Consider the following 21,899-nt stretch of genomic DNA (forward strand, 5'->3'; position numbering starts at 1 on the left):
CTTTCCCTTGGCCACTTTGTAGTTTTGCTAGTTAGCCCAAAGCGAGTCTTGGAGAATCAAAACTTATATTCTTATATTATTTTGCTAGGACAGAAAATGCAGAGATAATGGGCTGGCATTATCCTGTCACTGTATTTCTATTAATGATTTCAGATCCAATGGTTCGGCTGATGACCAGAGTGAGATCTTTATTACTGAAAACTGGGTAGTACTTCCTCAAAGGCAATTGAAGCATTTCAGAAATGTTGAAGACTTTTCCTGAGGCTGGATAATTATAGTTTGAAAATGCTTTCAATTTCCCATGACAAGTTTGGAGAACCTAAAGATGGCAAAGTGAAAGAGATTAATAGATTATTGATCGAACAGGCTTGTAATTCCTTAGTGAATTGGATTTAGTTTCTTCATTGAGATCAGGTCAACGTCATAAATCTTCTAGAAAATCAATGCAACAAAGGATGTCATGAACTAGCCTCACAGATTTTTCCCTAGCTACGTCAGGTCTAGGCACACATTACTCACTCTAGCAATAGAGAAGAGAAAGGGCTAGGCAATGATCAGAGGAAGTACTCTAACATTGCCATATGACTAGACATATGGCCATTCTTATCTGTTTTAAGACACGCATAAAATTTAGGAGCACATGGTGTGGCCTTATATCACTTTGCTTTAAGCCCCCCAAATGCTAGAATGATAATCTTATATCAGACACAATCTAATGACTCTTTGCTTCTCATCGTCTTTTCTTAAGCAATTCAAAACATTTAACTTTTTCATCAACTCCATTCACTTAGAGTTGTTCAGATGGTATATCACTATTTTTTAAACCTGAAATCTGGGAATAAACTGACTAGTATTTATATTGTCTCCAGCACTTAATTGTTATGAATATATGATCAGCTTATACAACCAATATATGTGTGTCCCCCTTTCTACAAAACAGTTGAATTAAGTCCTAATTTATATCCTAATGTAAAATAAAGTGATTATTCTTAGGTAGTCATGCAAATTATGATGATGGTCACTTATTTATTATTTCTGTAGCAGAACATGATTGACAATGAAGCCAAATCATTATCACAGTCAAGTCCTAAACAGTGACATAGAGAAGTTTATTGTACCTCTTATGATGTTGAAGTGTTAATTTGTAGTCCATTTTTATTTTGAATTAGTGTTTGATTACTTTCCTAATATTATAGTCAAAACTTTTGGTTGGCACACTTGTAATCAAAACCTCAACAACTATTCTTTTTTCATCTTAGAATTCAGCTAGTCCGTTTTTATAGAAAATTTTGATATAGGAAATTGAAATAATTGTACCTTAAAGTGTTAGTTTAATACTAAGGCCATATTTTGTTCTATGTTTTTGCTTAGAATAATTGTGGCCTCTGTATAAGAAATTGTTCTTAATTACACTTGGTTTTCCTATGGATTTATCTGATACTTGTCCTTGTGCCTCAACTACACTTTTTCTCTCCTTCTTTATTTGCCTCACCCCTTCCCACCTGCAGGCACCTGTCATGAGCTAAAATTATGTTACTAGTAAGTAAAGCAAGAGAAATTTCTAACGATTTAGCTCCATGTTCCACACATCCCCTGAATTTTAAATTATTACATTGGATTCTATGTCCACTGGGAGAAGTTTTGGTTAGAAAGGAACTAGTATGAATTACCACAATGACTTGAGCTCTGATCTAGAACTTGCTTTACGTAGATCTAAATGAAAAGATAAAGGCTGCATGATGTGCTAACACTTCACCATATTTCCACAATTTATTATTTTTTTCTTCTCCATGTACTGTATTTTCTAATATCACAAAATCTCTCACAATCTGTACATTATTCTCCCTGATTCATGGGGAAGTCCAGGATAACTATTGTAACAAATGACTAGAAAATTAGGTTACTTGAAACCTTAGCATTTAGCTGTTACTCACAAAAATATTACAAAGTGAGTTTTGCCTCTTAGTGACACTTCTCTGAGTAATTCAGACTCAGGTGCCCAGATTTCATATTATATAACCGTTCTGTTACATAGACCCTTGGCACATATTGCTTCCAACCTTCATTGACTGAAACAGATTTCCACAGAAGGTAGGGTTAAAATAGGGCATAAAATTTTGAAGAATAACAATTATAAATACATTTTGAAAAAGTCATGGTAGAGTCTACAATAAGCGCATCCTCTCTACATTTATAAAAACCTACGAAACCTTAGAAGTTGATTAAATTTGCAAACAAAACCCCCACATTGTATTACCTAAAACTTTATGCTGCTGTGAAAGTTTTGTGATAGCCTGATTAAACTGGTCCAGCAGAAGGGAAAGTCAAAATGTAAAGAGAAAAAATGGTAGCAAAGGTATCTGAACAGATGCACTGTGGATAACTGCGCTGCTTTTTGGAAATTTCTTCTTGAGACATCTCGTTTGTTTTTACCATATTCAACTCCTTTATTTATTTTATATGAAAGAAATATATCACTATGTAAAGACTTTCAAAAACTTTTGTGCGTGGAAAGCACCCAAAAGCCATTGTAAGAAGACAAATAAATGTAACTTGACATTGAAAAAGGGTAAATGAAATAGATGTGTTGTTGAAGTAAGTATTTAAAATCAGCCACTGGTCAAGCTGAGTATCTAAGCTGCGGTGGCTCTGCCTAGATAAGCCTCCATGTTTCTTGGCCTGAGGCCATGTGTTCACTGCAGCTAGAAACAGCCAGCCAGAAACACCAGCCCTGCCACCCACAAGTCGTCAGCATGGGAGATGGCTCTGCCAATCTTCCGAGCTGTCTCCGCAAGGCTGGGCATTGCCCAGACCACCCAGCCACCCACATGGGCCCGGTAGTAAAAATGAGACTGTAATGCTTAAAGATTAATCAAAGGTTTTATATGTTTGGTAATGCTCAATAACAATATGCTCATACATAGAGAGTTGTTTCCCAATTAGCTAACCTAAATATAAGTTGTACCTGTGACTGCTCTCCATACCTGCGTGGCTTTCCACTGCTCCTACATCTCTCTCATTCCTCCCTCTTAGCTCCTTCTCTCCCCTAGCTCCTCCTCTTCCTTCTCTTCCTCTCCTCCTTACTCCTCCTCTTCCTCTCCTTACTCCTCCCACCTTAACTCCTCCTACAATGAGTATATAAAAGTAAAGCACCATAGAATGGTTAAAAACTGATGTTATTACATAGAAGGTTCTCACAGTATTATAAAGTGTGCAGACTAAAGGTACAACCCATTCTTTAAAAAGTATTTATTCCATTTCTCTTTTCTGTATCCAAACCATCCCATATATCTTTCCTTGCTTTCTTTTAAATTCATTGCATCATTTTGCATTAATTGTTACATAAATACACACCTACTTATATACATTCACATTTCTTAATACTCAGTTTTATAAGCTACTTAGTCTATATAATGTTACCTGTGTGTGTGTGTGTGTGTGTGTATTTTTTTTCAGGGCATACTATTTAGCATTGGATAACCAAATGATGCGGTCTTCCCTGGGGAAAACTTTTTCTCCAACTTTCAGCATCCCTTAGTTGCCTGGGCTTTGTGTTGGTTTGAGGCTTCCTGAATGTTCCCTGTCCACTCTATCATGTCTACGGTTGTTGTCCTTGTTAGTGCATGTATAGGAAATGATATTAGCAAGACTTCATTGATGTATTCTGATATTTCTAGGAAACACAAACTCATAGTAAACTACCTGATCTTAAAATTGTTCCATCTCCTTTTTTAAATGATCCCTGAGTCTTCAGTGCTAGAGTAATGTTGTACATATATCAAGTGGGACTGAACTCCTCAACTCTGTATTTTGATTGATTGCAATCTTTTTTTCATAGGCTCCATCTGTTGTAAAAATATATGTGTCATAATTTCAGTAGATTAATAGTAGAAATAACAAAACCTTTATTATTTGTTTTTATATAATGACCCAATTTTTGTGTTTTTCATTAATGAATCAGTAACTGTGTTCTCAGTTATTCCAGAATTACATAAGGTTTCATTATTTTTCCAACCAAGTTTCATATACTTGATACCTTGTGGGGATGATATTTATTATACTAAACTCTGACGAGTAGATGTACAGATTATGAGGGATGTTTTCCTTTTATGGAGTAAAGTTATGAATTGCTGGGGCACTTGTCTTAATGCTACACACGCACACAAACACACACATGCACACACACATACACACACACATGTATAAATGTGTGTGTGTTATTTTAAATATATATATATATATATTTGGTGTTTGGTTTATCAGCATGTATGACTCTCATTCTTAGTAATTTCTGTTATTGCTTTTATAGTTCTGTTTCCTCTCACCTTTAAAAATTCTTCTGAATAACTTCTTTCCCAGATAAGCCAGTATTATTCTTTTACCTCCATATTCTTTATTTATTCACATCTGTTATGTCCCTTTACCATGGAGGGCAATTCATTCTTTGATTTCAGAGTTTAAGATGTGAACATCTCTACATCTAGATGTATTCTCCATAAAAATCACAATGAAATGCGGCTTTTAAACCACAACAAAATATTGCTAATGTAACCTAAGGTGTTATCACACAGCTGGAAAAGGAGAATAAGAAATTTCATCAGATAACAGTTTGACAAAAACATACAATGTGTGCATTAACTTTTGCTTTCTTTGACTTTCAGCGAGTATTGCAAACTCCCACCTTTATGTTCTAGCACAGAGGAAAAAATAAGATAGCCTAAAAGACAAGAATAGCAAAGGAAACATAAACATGGGAAGTGAAGAAAAAGCAATGTCAGCATTGTGAGTCAGAACAAGAGAAGCATGTGCTGGGATTGAAATTTTCTTTCCCAGTGTTTGCAAGGGAGGCTGAGTTTTCCACTACTTGCCACCTTCTCAAAATAGATGATGAGTACCATAGAGCCCATCTGCAGTGAGAATTGGTTAGTGACACATGACGACCATACCCTAAAATGTACTCCTCTATCTAGTGTCTTCGTTATGGGAATATGTGCCTTGAAAATGGCATTTACCCCTTTCAAAACCTGTTGTGATCAGTTTGCAAATATATTATGGGCATATATTTTAATACTCTCTTCTTAAGAAGCACAGTTCAGTTATACCTCTAACACTTAAGACCTCATGCCTCCCTATAGAAGTCTTGAGTCCGAGACGGAAAGCCTGGAAGAACACAAGCGCTGATCGTGGATCTGGGGACGTGCACAGAAATGGAAACTGAAAACCAAAAAACTATGGAAAGCACTGAGAAGAGAAAAGAAGAAAAAAAGAAGCGATCACGGGTTAAACAGGTGCTCGCAGATATTGCTAAGCAGGTGGACTTCTGGTTTGGAGATGCAAACCTTCACAAGGACAGGTTTCTGTGAGAGCAAATTGAAAAATCTAGAGATGGATATGTGGACATTTCTCTTCTGGTGTCTTTTAACAAAATGAAGAAGCTGACATCTGATGGGAAGCTAATAGCCAGAGCACTGACAAGCTCATCTGTTGAAGAGTTGGACTTAGAAGGGACCAGAATCAGGAGGAAAAAACCCCTAGGTGAGAGACCAAAGGACGAGGAAGAGCGCACGGTATATGTGGAGTTACTCCCCAAAATGTTACACACAGCTGGATTGAGAGAGTATTTGGGAAATGCGGCAATGTGGTCTACATAAGTATTCTGCATTACAAGTCTACTGGGGATCCGAAGGGATTCGCCTTTGTGGAGTTTGAAACAAAAGAGCAAGCAGCAAAAGCCATTGAGTTTCTGAACAACCCACCAGAAGAAGCACCCAGAAAGCCTGGCATATTCCCCAAGACAGTGAAAAACAAGCCCATCCCTTTCTTACGAGTAGCTGAAGAGAAGAAAAAGAAAAAGAAAAAAGGCAGAATAAAGAAGGAAGAGAGTGTGCAGGCCAAAGAGTCAGCTGTGGACAGCAGCAGCTCTGGTGTGTGTAAAGCCACGAAGAGACCAAGGACTGCCACTGAGGGCTCTGAAGCAGAAACCCCAGAAGCTCCAAAGCAGCCTGCAAAGAAAAAGAAAAAGCGGCACAAGGCTGAAACATCGAGCTTACCTGAAGTCAGGGAAGGGAAGAGGGAAAGAAGCAGCACCGACGAAGACTGTCTAGCCCCAAGGCCAAAAGCAAAGAAAAGGGCTCAGAAGGATGGCGGAGGAGGAGAAGGAGATGGGAGATGGAAAAGGTGACTCGCTCTCAAAGGTGAAGAGGAAGCATAAGAAGAAACATAAGGAGAGACACAAGAAGGGCAAGGAGGTTATACCATTGAGAGTGCTGTCCAAGACTGAATGGATGGATTTGAAGAAAGAGTATTTGGCACTGCAAAAAGCTAGCATGGCTTCTCTAAAAAAAACAATAGCTCAAATAAAATTGGAGTCGGAAATGGAAACAGACTGTAAAGCGCCTACAGCAGGCAGTGCTCAAGAGTGCTCCACTCAGGAGAAGGTGAGTGCACAAGGCTCACAGTTCGTGACTGGAGTGATTGTGAAGATCTTGATTGCAGAGCCTCTACCTGGCAGGAATCAAGTCAAGGATATTTTAGCCACAATCTCAGAAGTTGTTACATTGATTTGCTAGAAGGCAATACTGAATGCCATGCCCGATTCAAAACCCCGGAGGATGCTCAGGCAGTAATGAATGCACAGACTGAAATTAGAAAGAAGCACTGTTGGAACCTGGAGGTCCTTTCTGGTGATCACGAGCAGAGGTACTGGCAGAAGATTTTGGTAGATAGACAGGCCAAACTTAATCAACCTCAGGAAAAGAAAAGAGGCACAGAAAAGCTAATCACCAAAGCTGAGAAGATTAGACTGGTTAAAACTCAGCAAGCAAGTCAGCACATTCGATTTTCTGAGTATGACTGAGAAGACTGGAGCTTTCCCTGCTGAAGCTTTCTTAGTACCAGGCTGCTTGATGGATGTTGCGCTGAGATCTGCATTAGAAAAGAAAAGGAAAAACCTTGGCTCCTCGGTGTGTCAATAAGACTTCTCTAATGACAAGTGCGTTGTATGTCAAATTTTTTTCTTGATGAAATTATGCAAGTCAACTTCAGATGATTTCATAAATAAATGTGTTTTGAACATAAAAAAAGAAAAAGAAAAAAAAGACTTGAGTCCTCTGAAATGATCTTAACATGACAGAAGCATAGGGAAAACTCAAATCACTCTTATTCATTTAGTCTTCACACATAGTCCTGTATATATTGTGAAATAACTTCAACTTTTTGCTTCTTTTACTTTTCCTAGTTTTTACTTTTGTATCTTTTGTTATAATGTAGCTTTCAGGAAATGCATATAGACAAATCATATATCTACTTTTCTTTAGATGTATAAACATTTTATGCCTTTATTTCCTAACTTCTTTGATACTTAACATCACCTCCAGATAATCATGAATGGACTCACAACTCTCTTCTACTATGACCCAAACAAAACTTGTGTATCTTTTGTTTTAAACAAGTTTTATCATCTATTATTTAAATGATTATTTACATTTTATCTGTAAACAATGTATTTTGAGCTTTTCCAATCCTACTGATTATGTCTGAATAACTGTTATAACATCACTGGGTATGGACAACCTACCAATGGCCACATCTCCAAACTTTACTCCCTCGACAGCCATCAACAACAAGTTGATGTTCAACTAGAAGATGGAGTTCTATAATCCCTCTTCTATATATGTTGAAATATTAACTGGTTTGGTTTTGAATAGGCAACCATAACTGTTCTGAATTGATTTGTGGCACAATTATGTCATATCCAGAAGAAAGCATGCCCTCATTGTCTGACTCTTTATAACCTATATTCTATGGTGTACCTTGATCTTCTCTCCTCTTTTACCTTATGAGAAGAACCTAAAATAAATGAATCACCTATGGCTAAGCATGCACTACCACTTGCACTCAGAACTTTGAGCATTGCAAACAAAGTCTCTCCAACAAAAATTGAGTTTGTTTCAAGTATATTGACATAATCATAATCATAACATATTGCAAAAGCAGTACTGGGCACATGTCCAAACATGAAATGATAAGTAAACCAGCAAATTGTGTGTGTGTGTGTGTATTATATGTGTGTGACTATATATACAAATGTAACAACAATAATCAAAGATTAAAACATTAATTTAGAAGGAAGGAGTTATGGGAAAAGTGGGAGATGGAAAGGGGGATATAACTGACATAGATATAGTGTTTTGGTATAAATTTTTTGTTGGCTACTTTATTCTTTTACATATCAGGTGCCATTCTCTTTCCCCATTTCCCCTCCCTAGAAACCCCTATCCAATCTTCCCTCCTCCTTTTTGATTTATGCCATTTTAATTACATGCAAGTATTAAGGTCAGTTCTATGTTGAGGGTCTAGTAATACAATAGATGCAAATAGTTAAGGAACAAGCAAGACAATAAACACAAATCTTCAAAGTACAAGCAAGGGAATAAATAAAATTCTGTGAATACTTCCATGATCACTGTTTCTAAGGGCTTAGCAGGATGACAAAAATATCCAAGCCAACTTCCCTGTCCTAGCCCAAAGTCATTTTCATGTCTGAAGCCTACTTCTTTGTTCTTGCCTAAAATTTAGATTCCTGCCTGAAATCACTTCTTGTCTTTAACAACATCCGCATGTTGGTATCCAAAGTACATGGTTTGAACCTGAAAATGGACCCCCCAGACAGAGTCATTGAATTAACAGACTGGCAAGCCCAGGATGGGTAAGATTCTGCACAGAGCCTTACCAACCTAAGACATAAGTGTATTGCTTTTGATAATGCATATTCCAAGACTTGTAAGGAAGGCATTCTTGGCAAAATGACCTAAGACAAGCTAAGTATTGTTTATGAAATGAAAATAGGGGGAGTGGAGAGCTTTTGAGGCTGTTCGGCAAGAATCTGACATGTGCCAAGGACAAGAAAATGGGCTGCCTGGTAGGAATATGACATTGGCCAAGGACAAGGATGTGGGCTTCATGCAGGGATCTGACACTAGGCTAGAACAAAGAAGTAATTTCAGGCAGGAATCTAAATATTAGCCTAGAACAAAGAAACACTTTTATAAAATCAAAATAAATTAAATTTTGAAAGAAAGTAGTTTGATAGTATAATCTTTCTTATGTTGTGACATTCAATCAGAAAAAAAAAAATGTTTTCTTTCAAAGCTATCAAGCCTTCATTTCACCAGGCAACAACTTGCTTGGGTCAGTACTGTAGCAAGCAGAGTATGGCATAAGCTAAGTAAATAGATGAGGTTTCTTCCCAAGGTTCTTAGCTAGTAGCTTCCAGCACCATGAAAGCTAGCCAGCAGAGAGAAATATTGGGGGAGCAGCACTGCCTACCCTTTTCAAACTTCCTCTCATATGTTATATATTTTTATATTTAATATATATTACATATGGTATACTGTTTTACATTTTTACCTGGATGGGGAGGCAGAGGAGAGTAGGGAAGTCTGCATGAGATTACTATGTCTAAGAAATTGTGTATCTTATTTTTAACACTGAGGATTATTCTAATCTTAGGCAACCTTTAAAAGAAGTGGTACAAACGCAGAGTAGAAGGTTAGGTATTTTGCATCAGAAATTTAGGATTTGAAATAAACACATTTCATTTTGTTTTTAAAAAGATGATATGAAAAAATTCTCAATGCTTCTTTGTCATCATAAATAAACATATGACTTCCAATTCAATGTTCAAGTATACATTTATAGCTGGAAAAGACATTTGAATAACAAAAACAAGAGTAACATATGATCCTTTGTACTGAATTTTTTTTCTATTTCTACCAGGTGTGTTTTGAAATTGTAAATAAACTAAACAGATTTAGATGGTATGAGTTAGTCAGAAATTTACATGACAGGAGAAGAACTTAAAAATAATCTAGAAGACAAAAACATTGGATACAAATATACCTGAGATTAGGCAGAAAGGCACAACTTAATTTAACTGTTGATGAAGTCTAAGTCATGCAGACTTTGTTGATCTTCAGCTTTACCACTTCCTCCATATGTAGAACCTGTAGACAGATAGAGTACATTAGAAGTCAAGGCAGGAATAGTGTTCTTTTAAACATAACATTAATTATATAAAATAATATCTGATACATATAAGATAATAGAATATTTTGAACACTGTTTATTCATTTTGTCACATTTCCACAATAATAAAGACTTAGGGAACAAATTCTCCTTGACCACAAACAATTTCATTGCCCATTGTTCATACTCCTCATTCCCCATCATCCTACCTCAGCGTATGATTTCTAGTTACATAAAAATGACATGGGTGTTTTAGTGAATTTTTAAATGATTTAGAATGAATACTATAGTAACACACACACACACACACACACACATATATATATATATAAACATAGTTATGTATAGTCTTGTATGAGAAAGATGATGTTCTGTATATTAGTTTTTCACAAATTAACACATTTATTGTACTTGCCAATTCCTCCTCACTCCATTTACAAGTGAGGCAATAGAGGCATGACTTTTATGACCAGAAAAATCATAACCCAACTATTTCTTTAGATACCATTGTTCACAGTAAATTTCAGCTTTTACCCATATTAAGGTCAAATAATAATGTTGAAACTTAGTAATTTGTGTTTGTGTGTGTGTGTGTGTGTGTGTGAATGTGTTTGTGTGTGTGTATTACTTAATGCTTGTAACATTTATATCATATAACTTCATATGCACATATGTATTTGTAACATATGCTGGTGAATAGTAAAAAGTTAAGCTCACAATTATACTAGATTGCGCAAATGTTCACACAACATCAGAATTAGTTTTCCAATGTAATATTCACAGATGTCACTGATTTGATCAGCAATGATTAGATATCAAGTATCTGAATTTCTTTAGCTTAGTCTTCAGGATTATGTAAAATCTTTGCTCTTTTAAATTGAGTGTCATCCAGCCAAGGATGTAAATATGTTTCACATAAAAGACAAGGAAATAAATCTTCCAACAAAGAAAACCAGGAAACTCTGCAAATAACCAAAAAAGAATAAGATATTAAAACACAGAAAAGATAAGGAAGATAAGCTAAGGATGGGACAAGTAAAGAAATAGGAAGGGAGAGATGGCTGTTTCTAATGAAATTCAGCTAAGGGTAGAAAAGATGCTCCTCATGTCAATACTGAGATTACTCAGGCTGTCCTTTTTTCTGAATCAAACTTTCTTGATTAAATTTGACAATAATACAAGATAGGTAATTACATTCCCAGTCAAGGAAGATAACCCAGGGATGAACAGATATACAGAGCAAACAAAGGATAAAAAGGGAATGTTTTGATTATCCTCTCAAAGATATGTTTCTATGAAAACCATGAAGAGAATTACAGAAAGGCAGAAACATAAAGTGTCATCAAACCCTGTTTTGACCGCAAGCCAAAAGAATAACACATTGATTAAATGACAGATAATTAAATAATCTATTGTGTTAAATAGGTGAGACTTTTAAGAAAATATAGTAAACAGGTACCTGATGTTTAAAATAATATAAGAATATTTTCAACCATCTATATTAACATAAAATTCACAATACTACATTTTTGTATTCAGTTCTGTTTTGCTTTTTATTTTTGAGACCATGTCTCAATAAATTTCTTAGCATGGCCTAAACCTACTCTGTAGCTTAGGCAGACATCTCTTGAATTTATATTTCTCTATATTAGTCAGGAATATAGGTCTTAGTCACCAGGTTTGGTTGTATCTTTTTTTAATCCATAATAAGAACAATATTGTTTAGCTGATAGAAATGAGCATGATTCATTTATCTTACTATTTTTATTAAGTTATTTATACATTTTACAGCCAGATCACAGCTTCACTTCCCTCCTTTCCCCCAGTCCCTTCCTCTCACCTCCTTCTCCCATCGACACTTATTCCTTTTCTCCTCAAAAAAGTGGGTGGCCTACCCTTTATATCAATCACTTTTGGCATTTGAAGTTGCAATAAGACAAGGCACATCTTCTATCGAATCTAGGGAGTCCAGTTTGAGGAAAGGAATTCAAAGGCAGGTAAGAACCTGTTCTCTATCTGTATTAGGAGTCACAAAAGTAGATATAGTTGCACAATTGTTTCATGTGTGAAGAGAGTCTAGGTCCATCCCATGCACACTCTCTGATTGGTAGTTCCATCTTTATGAGTCACTATGGGCCCAGGTTATTTGATTCTGTAGGTTATCGTGTGATGTCCTTGACCTCTCTGGCTCATTCTATCCTTCCTCCTCTTTCACAGAATTCCTCAAGCTCTGCTTAGTGTTTGGCTGTGGGTCTCTGCATCTGTTTCCATCTGCTGCTGGTTGAAATCAGTTTGATTACAGTTATGCTATGATCCTGTCTGCAAGTATAACAAAATACCATTTATAGTGTCTGTGGCGGGCTACCTTTCATGGCATGGTTTCAAGCTGGGGCAGTCATTGGTATAAAATCTTTTATCCCTGTACATCTTGTAGGCAGTATAAATCATAGGGTAAATGTTTTGTGGCTTGGTTGGTGTCTCAATCCCTCCATTGGACGTCTTTACTGGTTGCAGGATATGGCTATTTCAGGCTTCATATCCTTCACTGCTAAGAGTCATAGGTAAGGTCATCTGAAAAGTTTCATGGGATTTTCTATTTTTCTAAGTTTCTACTTCATCCCAGAGATGACCCCTCTATTCCAATTCTCTCTCTTTCTCTTTCCTCACTGTATGTGATCCTTCTGATCCTGTGCCTACTCCCTCTGCCACTCAGTTCCATCCTTTCATCCATCCAGTTATCTAATCTATTTCCTGTTCTCAGTGAGGTTCAAGAGACCATGTTGTGGACTCTGCTTCCTACTCTCTTGGATTCTGTGGATTGTAGCATGGCAATCCTGTACATTATAGCTAATATCTACATATAAGTAAATGTATACCATGTTTGTATTTCTATGTTGGGTTACCTCATTTAGGGTCATCTTTTCAACTTCATTCCTATTCCCTGCCAATTTTAAGATGTCATTGTACTTACAAGCTGTGCAATACTCCATTGTGTAAATGTGGCACATATTCTTTATCCATTCTTTGGTTGAGGGACATCTAAGTGATAGGTTATGGCTATTACTAATAAAGCTGCTATGAACATAGTTGAACAAGTGTCCATGTAGTATGGTGGAGCTTCTTTTGGGTATATGCTCAGGAGTGGTATGGCTGAGACATGAGGTAGAACTATTTCCAGTTTTCTGAGAACCAAACAAAGTGATTTGCAAAGTGGTTTGTATTCCTAGGAGCAATGGAGAAGTGTTCCACTTGTTCTGCATCCTCACCAGCACGAGTTATCATTTGAGTTTCTGATCTTAGCCATTCTGACAGGTGTAAGATGGAATTTCAGAGTTGCTTTTATTTGCATTTCCCTGATGACAAAGAACTTTGAACATTTCTTTAAGTGCTTCTCAGTCATTCAATATTCCTTTGTCAAGAATTTTCTGTTTAGATCTGTATCCAATTTTTAATTGGGTTATTTGATTTGTTGATGTCTTGTTTCTTGAGTTCTTTATGTATTTTGGACATCATCCATCTCACAGAGGAAGAGTTGGTAAAAATCATTTGCCATTATTTAGACTGACAGTTTGTCCTTTAAACAGTGTACTTTGCCTTAGCGAACCTTTTACATTTTAGGAGCTATTGATGTTCTTTTCAGGAAGCTGACCACTGTGCCAACGCATTCAACACTACTCTACACCCTCTCTTCTATCAGTTTAGTGTATCTGGTTTGGTGTCAAAGTTTGACATCCATTTGGACTTGAGTTTAGCATAGCTTGATAGATAGAGATAGCTTTACATTATTCTACTTGTAGATATTCAGTTATTTCAGTAGCTGAATTTTTATAAGATGCTTTCTTTTTTCCATCATTTAGTTTTTGTTCCTTTGTCAAAAATCTAGTGTCTGTGAGTGTGTAGATTTTCTTTGGTAGTATTCAATTCAGTACTTCTGTGTAGTCAACTCAATTCCACTTATCACCCTGTCTGATTTATGCCAGTATCATGAAGTTATTATTACTATTACTCTATAGTACATCTTGAAATCAAGCAGGGTGATCCCTCCAGAAGTTCTTTTATTGTACAGGGTTGTTTTGACTGTCCTGCATTTTTTTTCATACTAAAATGAGAGTTTCAAGGTTTCTAAAACCTTGTATTAGAATTTTGATGGGAATTGTGTTGAATCTGTAAACGTCTTTTTGTGGGATGAGGATTTTTATTATGTTAATCCTAACAGTACAGTAGCTTGGGATATCTTTCCATCTTCTGCTATCATCTTCTAGTTCTCTCTTCAAAGTATTGATGATCTTGTCATACAGGTTTTTCATTTGCTAGGTTGCAGTTATCCCAAAATATCTTTAATTGTTTGTGGCCTTTGTAAAGTATATTGTTTCTGAAATTTCTTTCTCAGATTGTTTATTATTTATATATAGGAAGGCCATTGATTCTTTTTGAGTTAATTTTGTATCCAAACACTTTACTGATGGTGAAAAAAAAGTAGTATAAGGACTATTAGATTTTGTCAAATGCTTTTTAAGCATCCAAGTAGATGATCATGTAGGGTTTTTCCTTCAGTTTGCTTATATGGTGAATTACATTGATCAATTTTTGTACATTGACTCTTACTTGCATTCCTTATATGAAACATACTTGATCACCGTGGATGATGTTTTCGATGTGTTCTTTGATTCAGTATGCAAATATTTCATTAGGAAAATTTGTCTGAAATTCTTCTGTTTGTATGTGTGGAGTCTTTGTGTGGTTTAGGTATCAGGGTGACTGTGTTCTCATAAAGTGAGTCTGGCAATGATCCTTCTGTTTCTATTTTGTGGAATCGTTTGAGAAGAATTGGTATTAGCTCTTCTTTGAAAATTTGGTAGAATCTGTTCTAAAACCATCTGGCCCTGAGCTGCTTTTGTTGGTGGTACTGGGATACTTTTAATGAGTGCTTCTATTTCCATAGGGGTTATTTTGATAGATTATTTAGATCATTTACCTGATCGTGATTTAATTTTGGTAATTGATATCTGCATAGAAAAACATTCATTTCATTTAGATTTTGGAATTTGTAGAGTACAGGCTTTTGAAGTTAGGTCTAATGATTTTCTTGGATTTCCTCAATGTCTGTTGTTATGTTCCTCTTTTCATTTCTGATTTTGTTAATTTTGATATTCTCTCTCTGCCTTTTAATATCTTCCACCAAAGGTTTGTCTATCTTGTTGATTTTCTGCAATAACCAACCCCTTATTTTGTTGATTGTATTGTTCTCTTTTTTCCACTTTATTAATTTCAGCCCTGATTTTGATTATCTCCTGATATCTACTCTTCTTAGGTATGTTTTCTCCTCCTCCTTCTCCTGCTCCTCCTCCTGCTCCTCATCTTCTTCTTTCTTTTTTCCTAGAACTTTCAAGAATTCTTGAACTTAAATCACTAATATTATCTCATTAATTTCTTATGAAAGCAATTAATGTTATGAAGTTTCCTCTTAGGACTGTTATATTTTAATCCGTTAATTTTGGTGTGTTTTGTATTACTTTTCATTGAATTATAGAACATCTTCAATTTCTTTCTTTCTTCTTAACCTAGTGGTTACTGACTAGAAAGTCTCCATGAGTTTATAGACATTCTTTCATTCTACTGTTTTGAAGTAGAGCTTTAATCCATGGTCATCTGATAAGATACACAGAGGTATTTCGATTTTTATATATCTGATAAGACTTGCTTTGTGACACTACATGATCAATTTTAAAGAAAGTTCTATGAGGTTCTTAGAGATAGGTATATCCTTTTGTTTTTGCTTGAAATCTTCTTTAGCTATCTATTAAATCCATTGAGTTATAATGTTATATCCATTATTTCTCTGTTCATTTTCTATCTGGATTTCTCTTCCATTTATAAGAGTGATGTGTTACACTCTCCCATTATTAATGCGTGGTGTTCGTTTGTGACTTAAACTCTGGTATTGTTTCTTTTATAATGTGCATTTGGGGCATCAATATTCAGAATTAAGGTATCATCTTGGTGGATTTTTTCTTTGGTATGTATGAAGTGTTTAGTCCCATCTTTTTTTATTAAGTTAGAAATTATATACTATTAGATATCAGAATGGAAACTCCAACTAGCTTCTTAGGTCCCTTTGTGTGGAAAATCTTTTCCAGCCCTTTACAAGATCTTTGACATTGAAGTGTGCTTCTTATATGTGGCAAAATGATGGATTCTATTTTTGCATGCATTCTGTTAGCCAATATAATTATATTAGGGAATTGAGTCCAATGATGTTGAAAGCTACTAATACCCAGTGAATATTAATTGTTGTTCTATTGATGTTGTTGTTGATGGTGGTGATGGTGGTGGTAGTGGTGTGTGTGTGTGTGTGTGTGTGTGTGTGTGAGCATGTATGTGTGTGATTCTCTTCTTTTAGTTTTGCTGGTATGAGATTATTTCCTGTGGTTCTTGGGGTAGAGTTAACCTCATTGCATTTGAGGTTTTGGTTTTGGTTTCCTAGCATTTTCTATAAGGCTGAATTTGTGGATACATATTCTTTAAATTTGTTTTTGCCTTGTAATATCCTCTTTTCTTGATTGAAATTTTGTTAAGCTCTAGTACTTTGGCTGGCATCTATAATCTCTTAGAGATTATAACACATCTTCCCAGGCCCTTGTATTTTGTAGACTGTCTATTGAGAAGCCAGGTATAATTTTAATAGATTCTGTATTTATACTACTTGGCCTTTTTTCCTTGTTGCTTTGAATACTTTATTTGTTCTGTACATTTAGTATTTTTATTATTATGTGGCTGAAGGACTTTCTTTTTTGTTCCATGTATTTGGTGTTCTGTAAGTTTCTTTCATGCTTATAGGCATCTCTTTCTTTAGTTTAGGAAAATTTTCCTCTCTGATAGTTGACAATATTTTCTCAACCACTGAGCTGTGATGATGATGATTCTGATAATGATATGTTGATGTTGATGATGATGATATATTGATGATGAGGATGATGATTCTTTCTTTCTTCTCCTTCTCCTCTTCCCCCTCCTCCTCCTTCGCCTTTTTCTTCTGTTCCCATTATTCTTAATTTTTTTTCATGGTCTGCAGATTTCCTGGATGTATTCTAGAAACATGTTAGACCCAACATTATGTTTGACTTATGAGTCAGTTTCTTCTATCATAACTTCTATGCCTGAGATTCTTTATTTCATCTCATGTATTCTGTTGGTGTGTAAATGTAGCAACCTTTTCTTTATCCATTGACAGACATCTAGGTTGTTTCCAATCCCTGTCTATTATGAATAAAGCATCATATAGCTTAGCAAGTGTTTCTCTAGTAAGATGAAGCATCCTTTAGGTATGGCCAAGAATACTATAGCTAGATCTTAATATAGACAGATTCCCATTTTCTCAGGAACTAACACTCTGATTTATATACTGGCTGCCCAAGTTTGCACTCCTACAATCATGGGAGAATGTCTCCCTTATCCAAAACCTTGTCATCACATTCTGTCATATATTTTATTGATCTTGGCTTTTCCATCTGGAGTAAGAAGAAATGTCACAGTAGTTTTTCTTTTAATGGCTGAGGGAAATTATGAAATTTTCAGACAAATGGATGAAACTAGAAAAAATTCACCTTTTGTGTGGTATCGCAAACCCAGAAAGATATGTTTTAATGTTTATGTGCTTGTTATTTGTTAAGTCTTCAATAAATTGACTCTAATCTGTATAATCACAAATCACAGGTAGAAATTAAGGGACCATGTAGAAGAATGGTTAGCTCAAGTAAGGAAAAATAGAATAGATAATTATAGGTATATGAGTGGAACTGGTGAATAAAATGGGAAGGTCAAATAAGGAAGTAGTGGAAAAAGAGGTCAGAAGAGGCAGTATAGGGAGGGAGAACTGAGACTATATTCATATATATATATATATATATATATATATATATATATATATGTGTGTGTGTGTGTGTGTGTGTGTGTGTGTGTGTGTGTGTGTGGTGTGTGTGTGTATGTGTGTGTGTGTGTAGTGTGAGAGCTAAAGTCTAGTTATACTTTTTATAGATTTTGTAATCTTAAAATGACACAATATTTTCACATCAACTCCTTTCTTCTTTCCTTTCCCTTTTCATGTATTCTCCACTCTCCCTCCCCATTCTTCCCTCTTTCCTTCTCTCCCTTTCTACCTTTCTTCTCCAATTTATCCATTTAGATTAATTGGTCTGTAGAGAAGTAATTAGATAGATGTGAAGTATGATTAACTTCAGAGAAGAATTTTTGCTGAGTATAGTTTATGTATGTTTGTGCTATATATGTCAAATATGTGTGTATATGTCCTACAGATACATGTAAGCACACATGCACTCTCATGTGCATAGAGCTAAAGAAGGTTGTTTTGTATCTTGGTCAATATTCTACATCAAATTTCTTTAAGATAGGGTTAATCATTGAACTTAGACCTGAGAATATGCATAGAGAATTGTTATGTCCTACCATAAGGATATTTGTAACACCATGTTTATTGTGACTCTATTTACTATAGTAGTAAGATAGAACTCTCCTTGGTAACAACAGAGGGATGGGTAATGAATATCTCATACATACATAAAGTACAATAATAATATTTAGATCTAAAGAAAAATGAATTTTTTTTCTGGAAAATAGACTTAACATTTACAATATTGAGCGAGTTCACCTAATCTCATAAACAAAAAAGAAATACAAAAATTTCCTATGATGATCTATACTGTAATATGTGTATGTATTTATTAAATAAATATATGTGTGGGCATAGAATAATATTGAGAAGAGAGAATAAGCAAAGGTAATAACAATGCCAAATACTTGCCAATGTAATATAAAGTAAGATAATTCTTAAAATTTCTTTTAATGATCTCTCAAGACATAAGGTATCTTCAATGCTAAAAGGGTCCTGAAATGAATAGTATCAACATGTGATTCCATGAATGACTTACCTTACTGGAATCATTGAAGAGATCTGAATTTTTAAATGATATTTTCATTGAATACTCCTATGGAATATTTGTAAGTACAACTAAACTTACTCTACCTTATGGTTAAATAAGAATTTTAGTTAATCAAATTTGGGCATATGAATATTATTAAAAGTATGATTTGAGTATCACAAATTGAAAATATTTATACTAAAGAAAAACTTTTTTTGTCTGAACCCTCTAACATTGGGTTACTGTCCCTGCATCCCCAAAAGTAACATGCCAGGAATGTGAACATATTGTAATTTTAAATTATATGATTATATAATTCTAAATTATTTCATTGTTAATAGATAAAAGTACTTTGTTCAAAATTTAAAAATTAAAATGAAAAGGTGTATTTTAAGTTGCTCCACTTCCTAGTATATTCCTTCTCTTTCTGTCATTTTTTTACAGTAGTGCCTTTGTTTATTTTATTTTCTCCCTAAGGATTGCTTCCAGAATAACTAAGCACACCTATGACTGAAAGATACAGACTTTCTGGCTCTTGGGGAATTACAGAAGAAACTTATAATCAAGACAAAAGGTGTTTGGATTTTAAAATATTTCCAACCCCTTCCGTGCTGTACACTGCCTACATTAGAGACACAGAGGGATTTAGCTCAAAACTTGAGTTTGTCTTTGTCCCAACACTTGGCAGTTTAATAATTCAAGCAGTTACATTCTCACAAACAGATGAGCCAGGATTATTATGATATTCCTTGATTCTATGTCTTTTTTATTTAAGCTATTACATACTATGAACCTTGATGTCAGATCAATGTCTGATGATAAAAGGAAAATTGTTTTTCATTTCCTGAGCATTGTCATCTCTCAGAACAATGTGTGAACATGGCAGGTGTCTTTCTAATGCATCATACCACTTCTAACTACAGTGATGAATTCATACAAGCTACCTTATTTCAGTCATAGGTGGCAAACTCTCTTCAAGGAAATGTTCTTTCTTTCCTATTCAAATTTTCTCTTTTATTCTCTAGCCAACTTTACCTCTTAACTCCTAAACTCTACTAGCATTTTCAAGTGGTCCTTTATAAAAATCTAGATCAGAAAAAAATTTTATGGATACAAGCAAATAGTTTAGTAGATGCCACTTGATAGACATAGAAAGTCAGGCCCCATAAAGACTGAATTTTTCCCAAAATAAATTATCTATGCATAAATAGTAGTAATTAAAACTAAAACTTTGGTCTTTAAATTTTCAAAAATTCTTTTCTCTATGCTGTATTGAGTATTTCAGTTTGATGTGTTACATTACTGTTTCATCTATTACATATTCATAATCTGTTATAAATTCCATATGGATTTGTTAACTTATGACACTAGGAATACATTTATCTCACCATTCTTACCATTAGACCTTGGGTTTCACATCATCTTCTTATGACAAAATATGCACAAAATTACTGGGAAATACAGATTGATGTCTCAAGTTGCTGGGATTGTGATTAGAATTCATTCAGTTAGTCTGATACAGAAATAAATACAGAAGAAAATAGTGTATCTTTTCTCAACTTCAAAAATATCTTGAATGAAACTTATATCATTGTGACACTTTTCCACAGGTTTGGCACCAGCAATATTGATGACATGAAATAAAGAAGAAAGCCACTTTGACCTCTTCATTTTCTCAGTCACTAGCAATATTTTGACAAACATTTTTGTCATTATCACTTTGCAGAGAAGATAGACCCAGTATTTTATATATACTTTTTCTATATTAAAATTATTGCCTCCTGTGAATAATAAAATCAATATAGACTCTTTTTGAATAAAGCCCCTAGACAACCTTCCCTTACCAATTAATTAAACATTTGAGTCAATCTAGTTCTAGGCTTTCATTCAAGGTCTAATAAAGTTTGATGCCTTGCCATTTTCCTCTAGAATTCTCACTATTTAAAGAAGAAATAGCTTCTATTATGAACTCTTGTGAAATTTAAACCATCAACCTTGTTTTATTTAAAGACTAGATCAGATCTAGGCAAGAATAATAATGCCCAAGAAAGGATAGTGGTTCAAAACAATCAAGACCTGGCATGAGCTCCAGCTGAGACTTCAAGTGAACTAATATTGAACTCATTTTTTTTAAGTCTCAAATGGTAAGAGAGGTTTCTGGAGTATAACAAAAGAAAAATCTGCTTAAGCTGGGGTTATATCAAAGGCAAGTTAGGCTGTACACAATAAATAAAAATAATCCTGGATTCAGAGACCTAGAAGAGTAACTCAAATTGTTGAATTGAAAAAAAATGTAAGGGAAAGGACTTTTATTTTACTGTTAGTAAAGTGCTATCTGCCCAAAGATAAGGGCCTAAACTCCAATTGCAAAACTGAGATAACCAAAATCAGATGTGGTTATGTCCACTTAAAATCCCAGAATGCCAAAGAGACAGAGACAGGTGGATCTCTAGAATTTACCTGGCCACTCAACCTAGCTTATTTAGAGATCCAGGCTAATATTAGTCACGGTCTCAGAAAAAAAAAATAGGTTGACAGTGTCTGAAAAATAATGCCTTAGATAGACTTCTAGCCTCTACATGCATACATACATATCTGCATCCATATACATGAACAACACATATACAAAATAAAAGATAGAACAAGGTTCCAATTAGTATTTTCACTTCAGCCCCTAAAATTTTTGAATATTTGTGATCATTACTACTTAAAAACATTAACTTATGCACATAAATTGTGTTTAGAGGGGGAACCCAATCTTCCTTATTTGAAGTCCTACATTAGCTCTTTAAAAGAATATCCACTGTCCTTTTTAAAATAAAACCATGTCATCGTTCTCTATTACAAAATGTTAGTAAGAACAAAAGAAAGAAAGAGAAAGTGATCTTCTATTTATAAATCTTGCCTATATCCCATCAAACCCCAAAATATATCTCT

At 34.8% G+C, this 21,899-nt stretch overlaps 1 pseudogene; it reads left to right on the top strand.

Moving 5' to 3' along the window:
- The first annotated feature begins 5,154 nt into the window (after window positions 1–5,154).
- Window positions 5,155–6,856, top strand: LOC114631647 (annotated as a pseudogene).
- Window positions 6,857–21,899: the final 15,043 nt, after the last annotated feature.

The sequence above is a fragment of the Grammomys surdaster genome, unplaced genomic scaffold (genome assembly GCF_004785775.1).
Source record: "Grammomys surdaster isolate TR1022 unplaced genomic scaffold, NIH_TR_1.0 363, whole genome shotgun sequence".
Taxonomy (NCBI): Eukaryota; Metazoa; Chordata; class Mammalia; order Rodentia; family Muridae; genus Grammomys; species Grammomys surdaster.